This window comes from Pelophylax lessonae, assembly GCF_965119305.1.
Source record: "Pelophylax lessonae genome assembly, chromosome: 4".
Classification (NCBI taxonomy): domain Eukaryota; kingdom Metazoa; phylum Chordata; class Amphibia; order Anura; family Ranidae; genus Pelophylax; species Pelophylax lessonae.
The window spans coordinates 543028069-543044331 of NC_138771.1; positions in this window are offsets into that span (position 1 = coordinate 543028069).

A 16263-nucleotide genomic window follows, 5' to 3' on the forward strand; every position below is an offset into this window, starting at 1 on the left:
CTGCTGGGGCTGGCTGGCACCTTGCTGTGGGTGGCTGGCTGGCACAGTGGCTGTGTGTGGCTTGCTGGCTGGCAGAGGGCTGTGGGTGGCTGGCTGGCATCCTGCTGTGGCTGGTTGTCTGGCTGGCACCCTGCTGTGGCTGGCTGTCTGGCACCTTGCTGTAGGTAGCAGGCTGGCTGGCACAGGGCTGTGAGTGGCTGGCTGGCTGGCTGGCACTGGGCTGTGGGTGGCTGACTGGCTGTTGTTGATGGTTGGCACCCTGCTGTGGCTGGCTGGCTGGCACCCTGCTGTGGATGGCTGGCTGGCTGGCACCCTGTTGTGGGTGGCTGTCTGGCTGGCTGGCACCCTACTGTGGCTGGATGGCTGGCTGGCATCCTGCTGTGAGTGACTGGCTGGCACCCTGCTGTGGTTGGCTGGCTGGCTGGCACAGGTCTATGGGTGGCTGGCTGGCTGGCACCCTGTTGTGGGTGGCTGGCTGGCACCCTACTGTAGCTAGCTGACTGGCACCCTGCTGTTGGTGGCTGACTAGCACCCTGCTGTGAGTGGCTGGCTGACTGGCACCAAGCTGTGGCTGGCTGGATGGCTGGCTGGTTGGCACAGGGGCTCTGGGTGGCTGGCTGGCACCGGGCTGTGGGTGGCTGGCTGGCTGGCTGGTACCCTGCTGTGGGTGACTGTCTGGCTGGCCGGCTAGCACTTGGCTGTGGGTGACTGGCTGAACAGGGGCTCTGGGTGGATGGTTGGGTGGCACCGGGCTGTGGGTGGCTGGCTGGCACTCTGTTGTGGGTGGCTGGCTGGCACCCTGTTGTGGGTGGCTGGCTGGCTGGCACCCTGCTGTGGCTGGCTGGCACAGTGGCTGTGTGTGGCTTGCTGGCTGGCACAGGGCTGTGGGGGGCTGGCTGGCTGCCACCCTGTTGTGGGTGGCTGTCTGGCTGGCACACTGATGTGGCTGGCTGGCTGCCACCCTGCTGTAGGTGGCAGGCTGTCTGGCACTGGGCTGTGGGTGGCTGACTGGCTGGCACCCTGTTGTGGATGGTTGGCACCTTGATGTGGCTGGCTGGCACCCTGCTGTGGGTGACTGGCTGGCACCCTGTTGTGGGTGGCTGTCTGGCTGGCACCCTACTGTGGCTGGCTGGCACCCTGCTGTAGGTGACTGGCTGGCACCCTGCTTTGGTTGACTGGCTGGCACAGGGCTATGGGTGACTGACTGGCACAGGGCTATGGGTGGCTGGCTGGCTGGCACCCTGCTGTGGCTAGCTGGCTGGCACCCTGCTGTTGGTGGATGGCTGGCACCCTGCTGTAGGTGGATTGCTGGCTGGCTGGCACCGGGCTGTGGGTGGCTGGCTGGCATCCTGCTGTGGGTGAGTGGCTGGCTGGCACTGGACTGTGGGTGGGTGGCTGGCTTGCACCCTGCTGTGAGTGGCTGGCTGGCACCCTGCTGTGGGTGGTTGGCTTGCTGGCTGGCACCCTGCTGTGGGTGGCTAGCTGGCTGGAACCGGGCTGTGGGTGGCTGGCTGGCTGGCACCCTGCTGCTGTGGGTGGCTGGCTGGCACTCTGTTGTGAGTGGGTGGCTGCTGACTGGGTGGTGTGTCCTCCATGGCGTGCACTGTTCGAGGCGAGGCAGGTTGCCTAAGAAGCCAAAACATGCAGGCCCAGTGCGCAACATACGCAATGACATGGGCTCCACGCACAGTATCGTTCATATCGGTAAGTTTGGTGACCGATACTTCAAAAAAAGTAAATATCCGCCTCTGAAAATTAACCCCACCGATAAATGTGTTCAGGTTGACCATGCATAAACCAGCAAGGGTGAATGTAATCTCATCTTGGTGGACAAGGAAACTAGGTCTGTAACAAAGAATTACATGAGAACCAGATACGAGGGTTGCCCAAATCCTTGATAGAAGAGCAGTGATCTATGTAGACCTTTGGGCCACAAGGCCCATGACCTAAGCATGTGCTTGTGCTGGGAGAGCCAGAGCCACATGTTAGCCTATCAATACTGATTGCAGGGGCATTGGTGTAGGCGTGCAGTTCTTAGGGTGAGGATAAGTAGTTTAGCATAGATTAGGAGACGAGACTTGCCCATGTGTGAAGAAGGTTGCATTGGAGTTTGGTAGTGGTAAGTGGTATAAAGGTAACAGTCTTAGCATAGTAGAAGAAAGGTGGGGTGGGGGGTGGAGAGAGGGAGGAATAAAGAGGAAAAAAAAGGAAGGGAGGAAGAGGGAGGGGATGGGGATAGGGAAGGGATGCCATCTCTTACACCCCTTCCATAGGTTGTAGTGATTAAGTGCGGCCCCTTTAGGGGTGCCGGTAATCAATGGGGGGGGGGGGGGTGGTGGCCAGTATAGGGATATCTCCTCCCACATCTCTGAGGGTCATGTGGAGGCCTAGTCTACCATATTTAAGCTATGGATTCGGTCATGGCCTCCAGGCTCTGAGAAAGAGGCACGGCCTCGAAAACGCGTCAGCCCTCTGCTTTCATGAAGTTATCGGACTTCTGCTATGATGCTACTCTATGGAACTGATGAGCTTGACTTTTACGTTTGTTTGTGAGTAGCTGATTTTTATCTTTTTATTTCCAATAAACCTGCTGAGGATAATGCGCTAGGCTGGTGCGCCCTTTCTTTGTTTTGTATTACAGTGTTTTGGTCGACCGCCCCGGTCGTAGGGGGCAGCAAAGCCCAGCCATAGTGAATGCCAAGTTTGAGTATAAGTTCCAGGATTGAGGCAGCCTGAGGACCAGGTTCCGAGCGCAGGAGTAGGGTGCTGAATAGCACTAATCTTTTTCTGGGATAGGGTGAAGGTCTGAAAGCTGGGAACGTAATATTAGCTTGTGGCAAAGCCAAGTAGAAAGTGGTCAAGGTACGGAGTTAATCATCCTGTAGATAAGTAGGGTGGGATGAATCAGTCAGGAGAATTGTGGAGTCGACTGGATGTGTGTCCAATTTGGCCCATTTGGCGGAGAATTTTATAGGTGTGTCTTGAGCTATGTAGATCAGTTCCTCCATCTCAGCTATTTTATGGAGTCTAATAAGCCATTCTTTGATTGGGGGGGGCAGGAGGTACCCCAATGCATGAGGATACACTGTTTTGCGGTGTTAACCATATGCATGGCTAATGACTTATAATTAGTGTTGAGCTAACACGGACTGTATTATTCGGGTCCGTACCGGATAATTGGATTTTTGCTACCCGGACACGGACCCGAAAACTTTACTGTATGTTCGGGTTTAAAATCCGTGTTCGGTAATTTTATTTCCTGTTTTGTATGTAATGGCGTGCTTTTAATGGCGGGCTTTCAACAGCCAATCAACAAGCGTTTAACTGGTGTGCCTTAAGCCATCCCAGCCATGCCTACTAATGTATTACTAGCTGTGATTGGCCAGCTGAAGCATGTGACCCAGGTCTTTATAAGCTCGAGAGACACAGCGCGGTGCGTCAGTCTGCTGTAGTGTAGGTAGAGAGCACACATCATAACGGTGCTGGCTGCTGCTGATTAGGGACAGACAGGGAAAAACAACATTGTGCCTGAAAAGAATGCAGGGATAGGTCGGAGTGTAGGCAGGGAAAGATATTTGAGCATTTTAGGGACAGGCTGGAGAGAGTAGGCAGGGACAGATAGGAGACACAGGCCAGAACAATCGTCCCTTAGCGATCTACATCGATTTTGCTGTGTGGGGGGTGGTGCAGTGAACAATCTTTTTGCCCTCACTTGAGCCCACTGAGGAGGGAAAAAAATATATTTTTATCAGTCTGTTGTGTGCAGCGTTCAGCTATATTTTACTACAGATTGCTGTACTAATCTGCTATTTAAAAATTACAAAGTTAAAGGGGAATTATTTTTTTTTCCCTTCATAGCCTGCTGTTGACCGTGACATAAAACATAAGACACTGATGCGTTCACATGTGCTATTGAAAAATCACCAATTTTATATACTTTTTTATATTCCACTATTCAATATACACCCTTTTGGGGTAAAAAAAAAAATAAATCGTGGCATAGTCTGTACTAATCTGCTATTTAAATATTACAAATTTAAAGGGTTTTTTTTTTTTTTTTTTTCCCTTCATAGCCTGCTGCTGACCGTGACATAAAACACAAGACACTGCTGTGTTACATGTGCTATTGAAAAATCACCAATTTTATATACTTTTTTCTATTCCGCTATTCAATATACACCCTTTTGGGGTAAAAAAATTAAATTGCGGCATAGTCTTTACTGATCTGCTATTTAAAAATTACAAATTTAAAAGGGATTTTTTTTTTCCCCTTCATAGCCTGCTGCTGACCGTGACATAAAACATAAGACACTGCTGTGTTCACATGTGCTATTGAAAAATCACCAATTTTATATACTTTTTTCTATTCCACTATTCAATATACACCCTTTTGGGGTAAAAAAAAATTGAATTGTGGCATAGTCTGTACTAATCTGCTATTTAAAAATTACAAATTTAAAGGGGATTTTTTTTCCTTTCATAGCCTACTGCTGACCGTGACATAAAACATAAGACACTGCTGTGTTCACATGTGCTATTGAAAAATCACCAATTTTATATACTTTTTTATATTCCACTATTCAATATACACCCTTTTGGGGTAAAAAAATTAAATTGCGGCATAGTCTTTACTAATCTGCTATTTAAAAATTACAAGTTTAAAGGGGATTTTTTTTTTTTCCCTTCATAGCCTGCTGCTGACCGTGACATAAAACATAAGACACTGCTGTGTTCACATGTGCTATTGAAAAATCACCAATTTTATATACTTTTTTATATTCCACTATTCAATATACACCCTTTTGGGGTAAAAAAAAATAAATTGTGGCATAGTCTGTACTAATCTGCTATTTAAAAATGACTAATTTAAAGGGGATTTTTTTTTCCCTTCATAGTAGCCTGCTGCTGACCGTGACATAAAACATAAGACACTGCTGTGTTCACATGTGCTATTAAAAAATCACCAATTCTATATACTTTTTTCTATTCCGCTATTCAATATACACCCTTTTGGGTGAAAAAAATTAAATTGCGGCATAGTCTGTATCGGTACGTGTGAGATACTCGTTTAAAATTTTTTGGGCGCATCTTCCACCGCCGAGGATTGCAGGGTGCTTCAGTTTGCCTCCTGTTCCGAACTCCTCCTACTCCTCATCCTCATCCTGTCTTTAGGGTACAAAAAATTGTAATCAGGGCCTAGTCTGGGTTTGTACGTGTGAGATACACCTTTTTATATCATATTTTCTATTCCGCTATTCAATCTACACCCTTTTGGGGTAATAAAAAATTAAATTGCGGCATAGTCAGTATCGGTACGTGGTAGATACACCTTTCAAATTTTTGGGGCGCATCTTCCACCGCCGAGGATTGCAGGGCGCTTCAGTTTGCCTCCTGTTCTGAACTCCTCCTACTCCTTATCCTCATCCTGCCTTTAGGGTACAAAAAATTGTAATCGGGGCCTAGTCTGGGTTTGTACGTGTGAGATACACCTTTTTATATCATATTTTCTATTCCGCTATTCAATCTACACCCTTTTGGGGTAAAAAAAATTAAATTGCGGCATGGTCTGTATTGGTACGTGTGAGATACACCTTTCAAATTTTTTGGGGCGCATCTTCCACCGCCGAGGATTGCAGGGCGCTTCAGTTTGCCTCCGGTTCCGAACTCCTCCTACTCCTCATCCTGCCTTTAGGGTACAAAAAATTGTAATCGGGGCCTAGTCTGGGTTTGTACGTGTGAGATACACCTTTTTATATCATATTTTCTATTCCGCTATTTAATCTACACCCTTTTGAGGTAAAAAAAAAATTAAATTGCGGCATAGTCTGTATCGATACGTGTGAGATACACCTTTCAAATTTTTTGGGCGCATCTTCCACCGCCAAGGATTGCAGGGCGCTTCAGTTTGCCTTCTGTTCTGAACTCCTCCTACTCCTCTTCCTCATCCTCATCCTGCCTTTAGGGTACAAAAAATTGTAATCGGGGCCTTGTCTGGGTTTGTACATGTGAGATACACCTTTTTATATCATATTTTCTATTCCACTATTCAATCTACACCCTTTTGGGGTAAAAAAAATTAAATTGCGGCATAGTCTGTATCGGTACGTGTGAGATACACCTTTCAAATTTTTTGGGCGCATCTTCCACCGCCGAGGATTGCAGGGTGCTTCAGTTTGCCTCCTGTTCCGAACTCCTCCTACTCCTCATCCTCATCCTGCATTTAGGGTACAAAAAATTGTAATCGGGGCCTAGTCTGGGTTTGTACGTGTGAGATACATCTTTTTATATCATATTTTCTATTCCGCTATTCAATCTACACCCTTTTGGGGTAAAAAAAATTAAATTGCGGCATAGTCTGCATCGGTACGTGTAAGATACACCTTTCAAATTTTTTGGGCGCATCTTCCACCGCCGAGGATTGCAGGGCGCTTCATTTTGCCTCCTGTTCCGAACTCCTCCTACTCCTTTTCCTCATCCTGCCTTTAGGGTACAAAAAATTGTAATCGGGGCCTAGTCTGTGTTTGTACGTGTGAGCTACACCATTTTATAATTTTTTTTCTATTCCGCTATTCAATATATACCCTTTTGGGGTAAAACAAATTCAATTGCGGCATAGTCTGTTTTTGTACGTCTGAGATACACCTTTTTATATACTTTTTACTATTCCGCTATTCAATATACACCCTTTTGGGGTAAAAAAAATTAAATTGCGGCATAGTCTATATCGGTACATGTGAGATACACCTTTCAAATTTTTTGGGCGCATCTTCCACCGCCGAGGATTGCAGGGTGCTTCAGTTTGCCTCCTGTTCCAAACTACTCCTACTTCTCTTCCTCATCCTCCCTTTAGGGTACAAAAAATTGTAATCGGGGCCTAGTCTGTGTTTGTACGTGTGAGATACACCGTTTTATAAATTTTTTTCTATTCCGCTATTCAATATACACCCTTTTGGGGCGAAAAATATTAAATTACGGCATAGTCTGTATCGGTACACGTGAGAAACACCTTTTAAATTTGTTTGGCGCATCTCCTTCCACCGCCGAGGATTGCAGGGCGCTTCAGTTTGCCTCCTGTTCTGAACTCCTCCTACTCCTCTTCCTCATCCTCAACCTGCCTTTAGGGTACAAAAAATTGTAATCGGGGCCTAGTCTGTGTTTGTACGTGTGAGATACACCGTTTTATAAACTTTTTTTCCATTCCGCTATTCAATATACACCCTTTTGGGGTGAAAAAAATTAAATTACGGCATAGTCTGTATCGGTACGTGTGAGATACACCTTTTAAATTTGTTTGGCGCATCTCCTTCCACCGCCGAGGATTGCAGGGCGCTTCAGTTTGCCTCCTGTTCCGAACTCCTCCTACTCCTCTTCCTCATCCTTATCCTGCCTCTAGGGTACAAAAAATTGTAATCGGGGCCTAGTCTGTGTTTGTACGTGTGAGATACACCGTTTTATAAAAAAATTTCTATTCCGCTATTCAATATACACCCTTTTGGGGTGAAAAAAATTAAATTGCCGCATAGTCTGCATCGGTACGTGTGAGATACACCTTTTAAATTTGTTTGGCGCATCTCTTTCCACCACCGAGGATTGCAGGGTGCTTCAGTTTGCCTCCTGTTCCGAACTCCTCCTACTCCTCTTCCTCATCCTCCCTTTAGGGTACAAAAAATTGTAATCGGGGCCTAGTCTGTGTTTGTACGTGTGAGATACACTGTTTTATATACTTTTTTCTATTCCGCTATTCAATATACACCCTTTTGGGGTGAAAAAAATTTAATTGCGGCATAGTCTATATCGGTACATGTGAGATACACCTTTCAAATTTTTTGGGCGCATCTTCCACCGCCGAGGATTGCAGGGTGCTTCAGTTTGCCTCCTGTTCCGAACTCCTCCTACTCCTCTTCCTCATCCTCCCTTTAGGGTACAAAAAATTGTAATCGGGGCCTAGTCTTTGTTTGTACGTGTGAGATACACCGTTTTATATCCTTTTTCTATTCCGCTATTCAATATACACCCTTTTGGGGTGAAAAAAATTAAATTGCGGCATACTTTGCATATTTGACTGTGAGATACACCCGTTGTATTTGTATACTGTTTTTCTACTCCGCTATTTAATAAACACCCTTTTAGGGTAAAAAAAATTAAATTGCGGCATACTTTGCATATTTGACTGTGAGATACACCCGTTGTATTTGTATACTGTTTATCTATTCCGCTATTTAATAAACACCCTTTTGGGGTAAAAAAAATTAAATTGCGGCATACTTTGCATATTTGACTGTGAGATACACCCGTTGTATTTGTATACTGTTTTTCTATTCCGCTATTACTAAACACCCTTTTGGGGTGAAAAAAAATTAAATTGCAGCATAGTTGGCATATTTGACTGTGAGATACACCCGTGCGATACTGTTGTTGTTTTGTTCCGCTATTCAATAAACACCTTTCTAGGGCAAGATCATAAATTACAGAAAAATGAGGAGAACGTCAAATAGGGGCCGTGGCCTGGGTCGTGGTGCTGCTGGTAGACCTCCTGTTGCAAGGAGAGGATGTGGTCGATCTGTGCCAGCTACACGCACAAGTGAAACACCTTCCTCAAGTGTGAGTAGGCGACAGAACCTGCAGCAGTATTTGGTAGGGCATCATGCGCCTCTACAAGTGTTGAGGCCAGAACAAGTAGAGGCGATAGTAGATTGGTTTGCTGACAGTGCCTCCAGTTCCTTCACATTGTCTCCCACCCAGTCTACTGCAGAAAGGTCAGAGTTGGCACCTGCAGCCGATGTCCAACCGTCTTTCACCTCACCCCCTTGCAAATCAGGCAAGCAGTCTGAGCCCCAAGTCATGCAGCAGTCTCTTCTTCTTTTTGATGACTCTGTCAGCAGGGTTTCCCAGGGCCATCCACCTAGCCCTGCCCCAGAAGTGGAAGAGATTGAGTGCAGCGATGCCCAACCACTTATTTCTCAAGATGAGTACATGGAAGGACCATCACAGCACGTCTCCGATGATGATGAAACGCAGGTGCCAACTGCTGCGGCACTCAGAATTGTGGAGACAGACAAGGAGGGCAGGGGTGAAGACTGGGTGGAAGATGATGTGGAGGACGATGAGGTCCTCGACCCCACATGGAATGAAGGTCATGCAGGTGACCTGAGTAGTTTGGAAGAAGAGGCGGTGGTCGCACAGAGCCACCAGCACAGCAGAAGAGGGAGCAGGGTGCAGAAGCGGAGCGGCCGTGCCCTAGACACTACGCCTGCTACTGCCCAACGCAGCAAGGGACCGAGCGCACCAAAGCCAGCTCAAAGGAGTTCTCTAGCGTGGAAGTTCTTCAGACAATGTGCTGATGACAGGACACGAGTGGTTTGCACCCTGTGCAATCAGAGCCTGAAGCGAGGCTTAAACCTTCTCAACCTGAGCACAACCTGCATGATCAGGCATCTAAGTGCAAAGCACGAGCTGCAGTGGAGTAGACAACTTCAAAACCAAGAAAGGTCTCTGGCTCCTCCTGCTTCCTCTTCTGCTGCAGTCTCTGCCTCTTCATCCACCTCTGTAGTGATACCGGCACGTGCCACACCACAAACAGACGATCTGTCAGCAACACCACCACCTGGGTCACCAACCATCTCCACAATGTCCCGTGGAAGTGTTCAGCTTTCCATCTCCCAAACACTTGAGAGGAAGAGGAAGTACCCCCCTACCCACCCGCGATCCCTGGCCCTGAATGCCAGCATTTCAATATTCTTGGCCTTCGAAATGCTGTCATTCTGTCTGGTGGAGACGCACAGTTTTAAAAGCCTTATGTCCGTGGCTGTCCCACAGTACGTCGTGCCCAGCCGCCACTACTTTTCCAGGCAAGCCATCCCTTCCCTGCACAACCAAGTGGGGGAAAAAATCAGGTGTGCACCGCGCAACGCCATCTGTGGCAAGGTCCACCTAATTACCGATACGTGGACAAGTAAGCACGGTCAGGGGCCTTATATCTCCCTAACGGCACACTGGGTAAATGCAGTGGCGGCTGGGCCTGAGGCGGATAGCAATTTGGCGCATGTCCTTCCACCACCGAGGATTGCAGGGCGCTTCAGTTTGCCTCCTGTTCCTAACTCCTCCTACTCCGCTTCCTTATCCTCTACTGCCTCCTCATCCGATCAGCGTAACACCTTCACCACCAACTTCAGCACAGCCAGGGGTAAACGACAGCAGGCAGTTTTAAAACTTGCCTGTTTGGGGGAAAAACCACACACCGCGCAGGAGTTGTGGAGGAGCATGGAACAGCAGACAAATGAGTGGTTGCTGCCAGCGAGCCTCAAGCCCGGCCTGGTGGTGTGCGATAACGGGCGAAATCTCATAGCAGCTCTGGGCCTAGCCGGTTTGACGCACATCCCTTGCCTGGCGCATGTGCTGAATTTGGTGGTGCAGAGGTTCCTTAAAAATTACCCCGATATGTCAGAGCTGCTGCAGAAAGTGCGGGCAGTCTGTGCGCACTTTCGGCGTTCTCACCCTGCTGCTGCTTGCCTGTCAGCGCTGCAGCGTAACTTCGGCCTTCCCGCTCACCGCCTCATATATAACGTGCCCACAAGGTGGAACTCCACCCTGCACATGCTGGAAAGACTAAGCGAGCAGCAGCAGGCCATAGTGGAGTTTCAGCTGCAGCACGCACGCGTGAGTCACTCTGCTGAACAGCACCACTTCACCACTAATAACTGGGCCTCCATGCGAGACCTGTGTGCCTTGTTGCGCTGTTTTGAGTACTCCACCAACATGGCCAGTGCCGATGACGCCGTTGTCAGCTTAACTATCCCACTTCTATGCCTCCTTCAAAAAACGATTCGGGCGATGATGGAAGAGGATGTGGCACAGGATGAGGAGGAGGAGGAAGAGGGATCATTTCCAAGGCTTTCAGGGCAGTCATTCACAAGTGGCTCAGAGGGTGGGTTCCTGCACCCACAAACGCCAGGTACACAATTGTCCAGCAGGGGCACAGTTCTGGAGGATGAGGAGGAGGGGATGGAGGAGGAGATGGAACCATGTTCACAGCAGGGTGGCACCCAGGCCAGCTCATGGCCATCACTGGTGCGTGGCTGGGGGGATACAGAGGACACAGGCGATACACCTCCCACAGAGGACAACCTTTCATTGCCTCTGGGCAGCCTGGCACACATGAGTGATTACATGCTGCAGTGTCTCCACAACGACCGCCGAGTTGCCCACATTCTAACTTGTGCTGATTACTGGGTGGCCACGCTGCTGGATCCCCGTTACAAGGACAACGTACCGTCCTTAATTCACTCACTGGAGCGCGATCGCAAGATGCGCGAGTACAAGCACACGCTGGTAGACGCAATGCTGCTGGCATTCCCACCTGACAGCGGGGCCACAGTGGAAGCACAAGGCCAAGGCAGAGGAGGAGGAGGAGGAAGAGGTCGCCAACGCAACCAGGGCACTGCCAGCACCTCAGAAGGCAGGGTTAGCATGGCCAAAATGTGGAAAAGCTTTGTCAGCATGCCACAACAAACAGCAGCACCAGCAGCTCATATGGAACGTCTTAGCAGGAGGCAGCATTTCACCAACATGGTGGAGCAGGATGTGTGCACATGCCTACATGTAGTGAATGACGCGTCTGCCCCCTTCAACTTCTGGGTCTCCAAATTTGGCACATGGCCTGATCTTGCCCTTTATGCCTTGGAGGTGCTGGCGTGTCCTGCAGCCAGTGTATTATCTGAACGTGTATTTAGCACGGCTGGGGGCGTTATCACAGACAAGTGCAGCCGCCTGTCCAGAGACAATGTGGAAAAGCTCACGTTCATTAAAATGAACCAGGCATAGATCCCACAGGACTTTTCCGTACCTTGTGCAGAATAGAGATGGATACCGACCTTACCCAGCCATTTATTATATTTTTGATCTTTCTCACTCTTTTGGGGTGTACCCTAATTTAAAATGACTGAAAAATAGCAGTGTTGGCTACTTCGTCCCCCTCCACCGCCGATTCCACCTACACCGCCACATCCATCGCCACCTCAACCTCCCTCCTACTCCATAGGGCCCTCGTCCTTCACAGATGAAGAAAATTGTTTTATTTTTCTGTTTTTTTTTGTTGTTTCCCTATCCACATTTGTTTGCAGAGCACTTGCCATGCTCTTAACTACATTTTGCTGCCATTTGCAGCACTCTAGCCCTTTCCATTTTTTTTTTTTAGAGCCATTTTATTCCCTGAAAGTTCGGGTCCCCATTGACTTCAATGGGGTTCGGGGGCCGTGTAAAGCTCGGAAAAAGTCCGGGTCATGGACCCGGACTTTTTTTTCAAGTTCGGCCGAACCCACCGAACACGGACATCCAGGTGTCCGCTCAACTCTACTCGTGAGATGTTCCCTGTGCCACTGGCTGCAATACAACCCCAAAGCATGATTGATCCACCCCCATGCTTTACAGTTGGACAGAGGTTCTTTTCCTTAAATTCTGTGCTCCTTCTTCTCCAAACGTACCTTTGCTCATTCCGGCCAAAAAGTTAAATTTTTTATCCTCATCGGTCCACAGAACTTGTTTCCAAAATGCATCAGGCTTGTCTATATGTTCATTTGCAAAATTCAAACGCTGATTTTTGTGGTGAGGACGTAGAAGAGGTTTTCTTCTGATGACTCTTCCATGCAGACCATATTTGTACAAGTATCTCTTTATAGTGGAATAGTGTACCACAACTCCAGTGTCTGCCAGATCTTTCTGGAGGGATTGTGCAGTCAAACGTGGGTTTTGAATTGTTTTTCTCACAATCCCGCAAGCTGTTCTTTCTGATATTTTTCTTGGTCTTCCAGAACTTGCTTTAACTTCCACTGTTCCTGATGACTGCCATTTCTTAATTACATTCCAAACAGAGGATATTGACATCTGAAAACGCGTTGCTATCTTCTTATAGCCTTCTCCAGCTTTGTGAGAGTCAACTATTTTCAGTTTCAGTTTTCTAGACAACTGCTTGGAAGAGCCCATGGTGCTGATTGTTGGGGCAAGGTCAGATGAGTCTGGGCATTTAAAACCTTTGAGATTGACATCACCTGGTCTTCCCAGACGATGATTGAGAACCATCCATGACACTGGCAGGTCTCAGCCTTGCAAAGGGGGCAGTGCATGCTATAAATTCTGCAGGGTGCCCAAACATTTGGAGACACCATTTTTTTGTTTTCTGTAATTTTGAAAGCGTCAGTGATGGAAATAAAATCTAACTTTTTTTGACATATTATAAGAATGTCTAATCTGTAATTTGATGCCTTTGGAGATTTTTCCATCTTTCCTTGGCTTCTTTATGCACATTAATACACATTTTTACCTGGGGTGCCCAAACTTTCGATCACCACTGTATGTAACTATGTAACTATGTAATTTAAAAAAAGAAAAAAGAGAAAAGTCTGAAATAAACATTTGGAGGCTGTGATTATTTCTGTAGAAATGACTCACAGGGAGCACACACTTTTACACTGTGTTCTATTTTTCCAGTCTGGTAAATTCTGAAAATAAATATTAACTGTGCATTTAAATTTGTAGAAACATCAGTGATGTTTTTCCTTGCAGAGGTTGTGTTAATTTCTTTTCACTATTAAAAAAAAAAAAAAAAATCAAACAAACTTAATTTGACCAGGTGGCAGATATCCAAACATGTATGTATGTTGTATGCATAATGGTCATTGCCATTGCCCCAGCTGTAGAAGATGCAGATTTAATGAAAGGTATAGAATTAGTGAATCTGACCAAATCCTACAGGACATCCTCTGTGAAGTCACCCTGAGCATATACAGTTGCTATGGCAAAGGGCTAAATCTTCCGACAATGTCATCAGCTCCCAGCAGTTACCTAAAATAATCCCTGCAAAGCACATAAAACATGTAGTGAGTGTGTGTGACAATAGTTTCTGAAAGTTTGAGTCAAATGAACAGACCATCTGCTTTGACACAGACAGCTGGAAGGTGGAAGCTTCTAAAGAGCTGCTGGGAGGACCATAGTTCTATTTAACTATCTCCATCCTTCTTTTGTAGCATGGCCCAGGCACCAGTTTGCAAACGATGTACATGGTTTTTCGGGGACCCTGAGTCACTTTATAACAGTTTTGTTTGGTTTGCTACAGTTTGGGATACCTGCAGCAGTTTGAGTGCAGTCAGACAGGGATGGTTTTGCAATGCTGTGTAATGAGATGCATCATATAGTACATGGCTGCAATAATAAACAAGCAGGTGTTGGATGTCATTCTTCTGAAGTCATAGAACAGACTCATATTGGGAGATCTAACAAGTCCTATACATATGCTAGTAATGCTGCTGGAACCTGAAGCATATGAAAGCAAAGCAAAAAATTAAAAATATATCGCAATGAAAGATGAAAACTATACATTTAATATGCCTCAGGGGACAGTATTAGGATTACTAAGGTGCATTTCTTATAGGGGCTCTGGACCACCGCACTGAGCACAGCTAAGTAAGGATAAAGAGCACAAAACTATCACATCACCCATTCTCCTGGCTTCTTTATATTTGGGATACTAGCTGCACCCAGACTACTATATCTCATTATACACTTTTACAGCTGCCATTAGAACATTGGGACTTTGTAATATCTTCTAATCCGATTTGTGCCATATATTTGGATTTGATTTTTTGTTTGTACACTTATCTATCTATAATTGTATATCATTTAACTTATCAGGGTTTTGGGGATACCTGTTCTCCACTTAGACACTGCAGCACTTTATATTTATCCTTCAGCTTTTATATGCATTTTTTATATATTGATTCACCTATTGTATTTCACTCATTTGGCACATTGAGCGCTATGGCACTTTGATTAAGTTGAACATACAATACCTATTTTCATTTATTACACAGCATTTTACCTTGGCACTGTGCACTTTATATAGACATTTTTTCAGCATTTATATTTCCTATGGTAATTTTAGTAGTGTAAAAATATATTTATACATGTTTATTTTGATGACACTTTATTTCTAACACCATCACTATCTATAGCACTTTAGTATATCACACCTGAAGTAGCGCCCATACCCTACAAACATCCCATCTTATATTGGATTACATTACTAAATAAAATAAATTGACCTTAATTTACTTATAATATATATATATATATATATATATATATATATGTATATATATATATATATATATATATATATATATATATATATATATATATATACACACACACACATATACATATATATATATATATATATATATATATATATATATATATATATATATATATATATATATATATATATATATATATATATATATATATATATATATGTATATATATATATATATATATTTATATATATAAACTTTAACTTATTTATAGTTATTTATTATATTATAATTTATGATTTTGTGTTTCAAACCTTATCATACCCGAGATGTTATAAAGAAGAATGCACAGTAAAAAAAAAATCATATTTAAATAGTTAGTTTGGGCTGCTCGTCCTTAAGAATTACATGCAAAATAATGGTACACTTTCGGCACCTAAAATCTGAAATAATCATACCGCCAGGGAGGTTAAAGAGGAGGTCCAGACTCCTTCAGAAAAAAGTTAAAGTCAGCATCTACAAATATTTTAGCTTCTGACTTTTAATATTGGGACGCTTACCTGTCCAGGCATCTTCACTAGGGATGATCGAACGGTTCGGGTCGACCATCGGTTCGGCCCGAACATTGGGTGTTCGAGGTTCGGCCGAATTTAGAACTTTTTGCCCAAAAAGTTTGGAATTCGGCAACCAGAACCGCCCAAAATGCAATGCTTCAGGAAATGGGCTTTAAAAGCCAGTGATTGGACCAGAACCATTAGCAAAAGCCAATTGAGGGGGCAGGAGAATGCTAGGAATGTGATTGGAGTGACTAGGGGGTCCCTAGACCAATCATTAGTGAATACGCCCCCCAGTATATAAGATCGCCCCCGCCATATTCCTAGCATTGTTATACTGGACATGGAAGAGAGTGGAAGCAGTTCTGTTAATTTTACTTTAAAAGTGTCATTTAGCTATTTTTAGTGTGAGGAAAGGGATATCTAGTGTAGTTAGAGTGCTCCTTTACTCTTTAGTTAGCTTCAAAAATTTAGTTTCTGTAGGGAAAGTGTTAAGTGTAAGGGGACCGTAGTGTAGTGTAGGGTTAACTGGCAGTGACTGCTATGGAAGGGTGACAAAACCCTTCCATAGCAGGGTGACCGCTATAGAGAAATGATAATTTCTCTGAATTGCTTTGGCACACCCA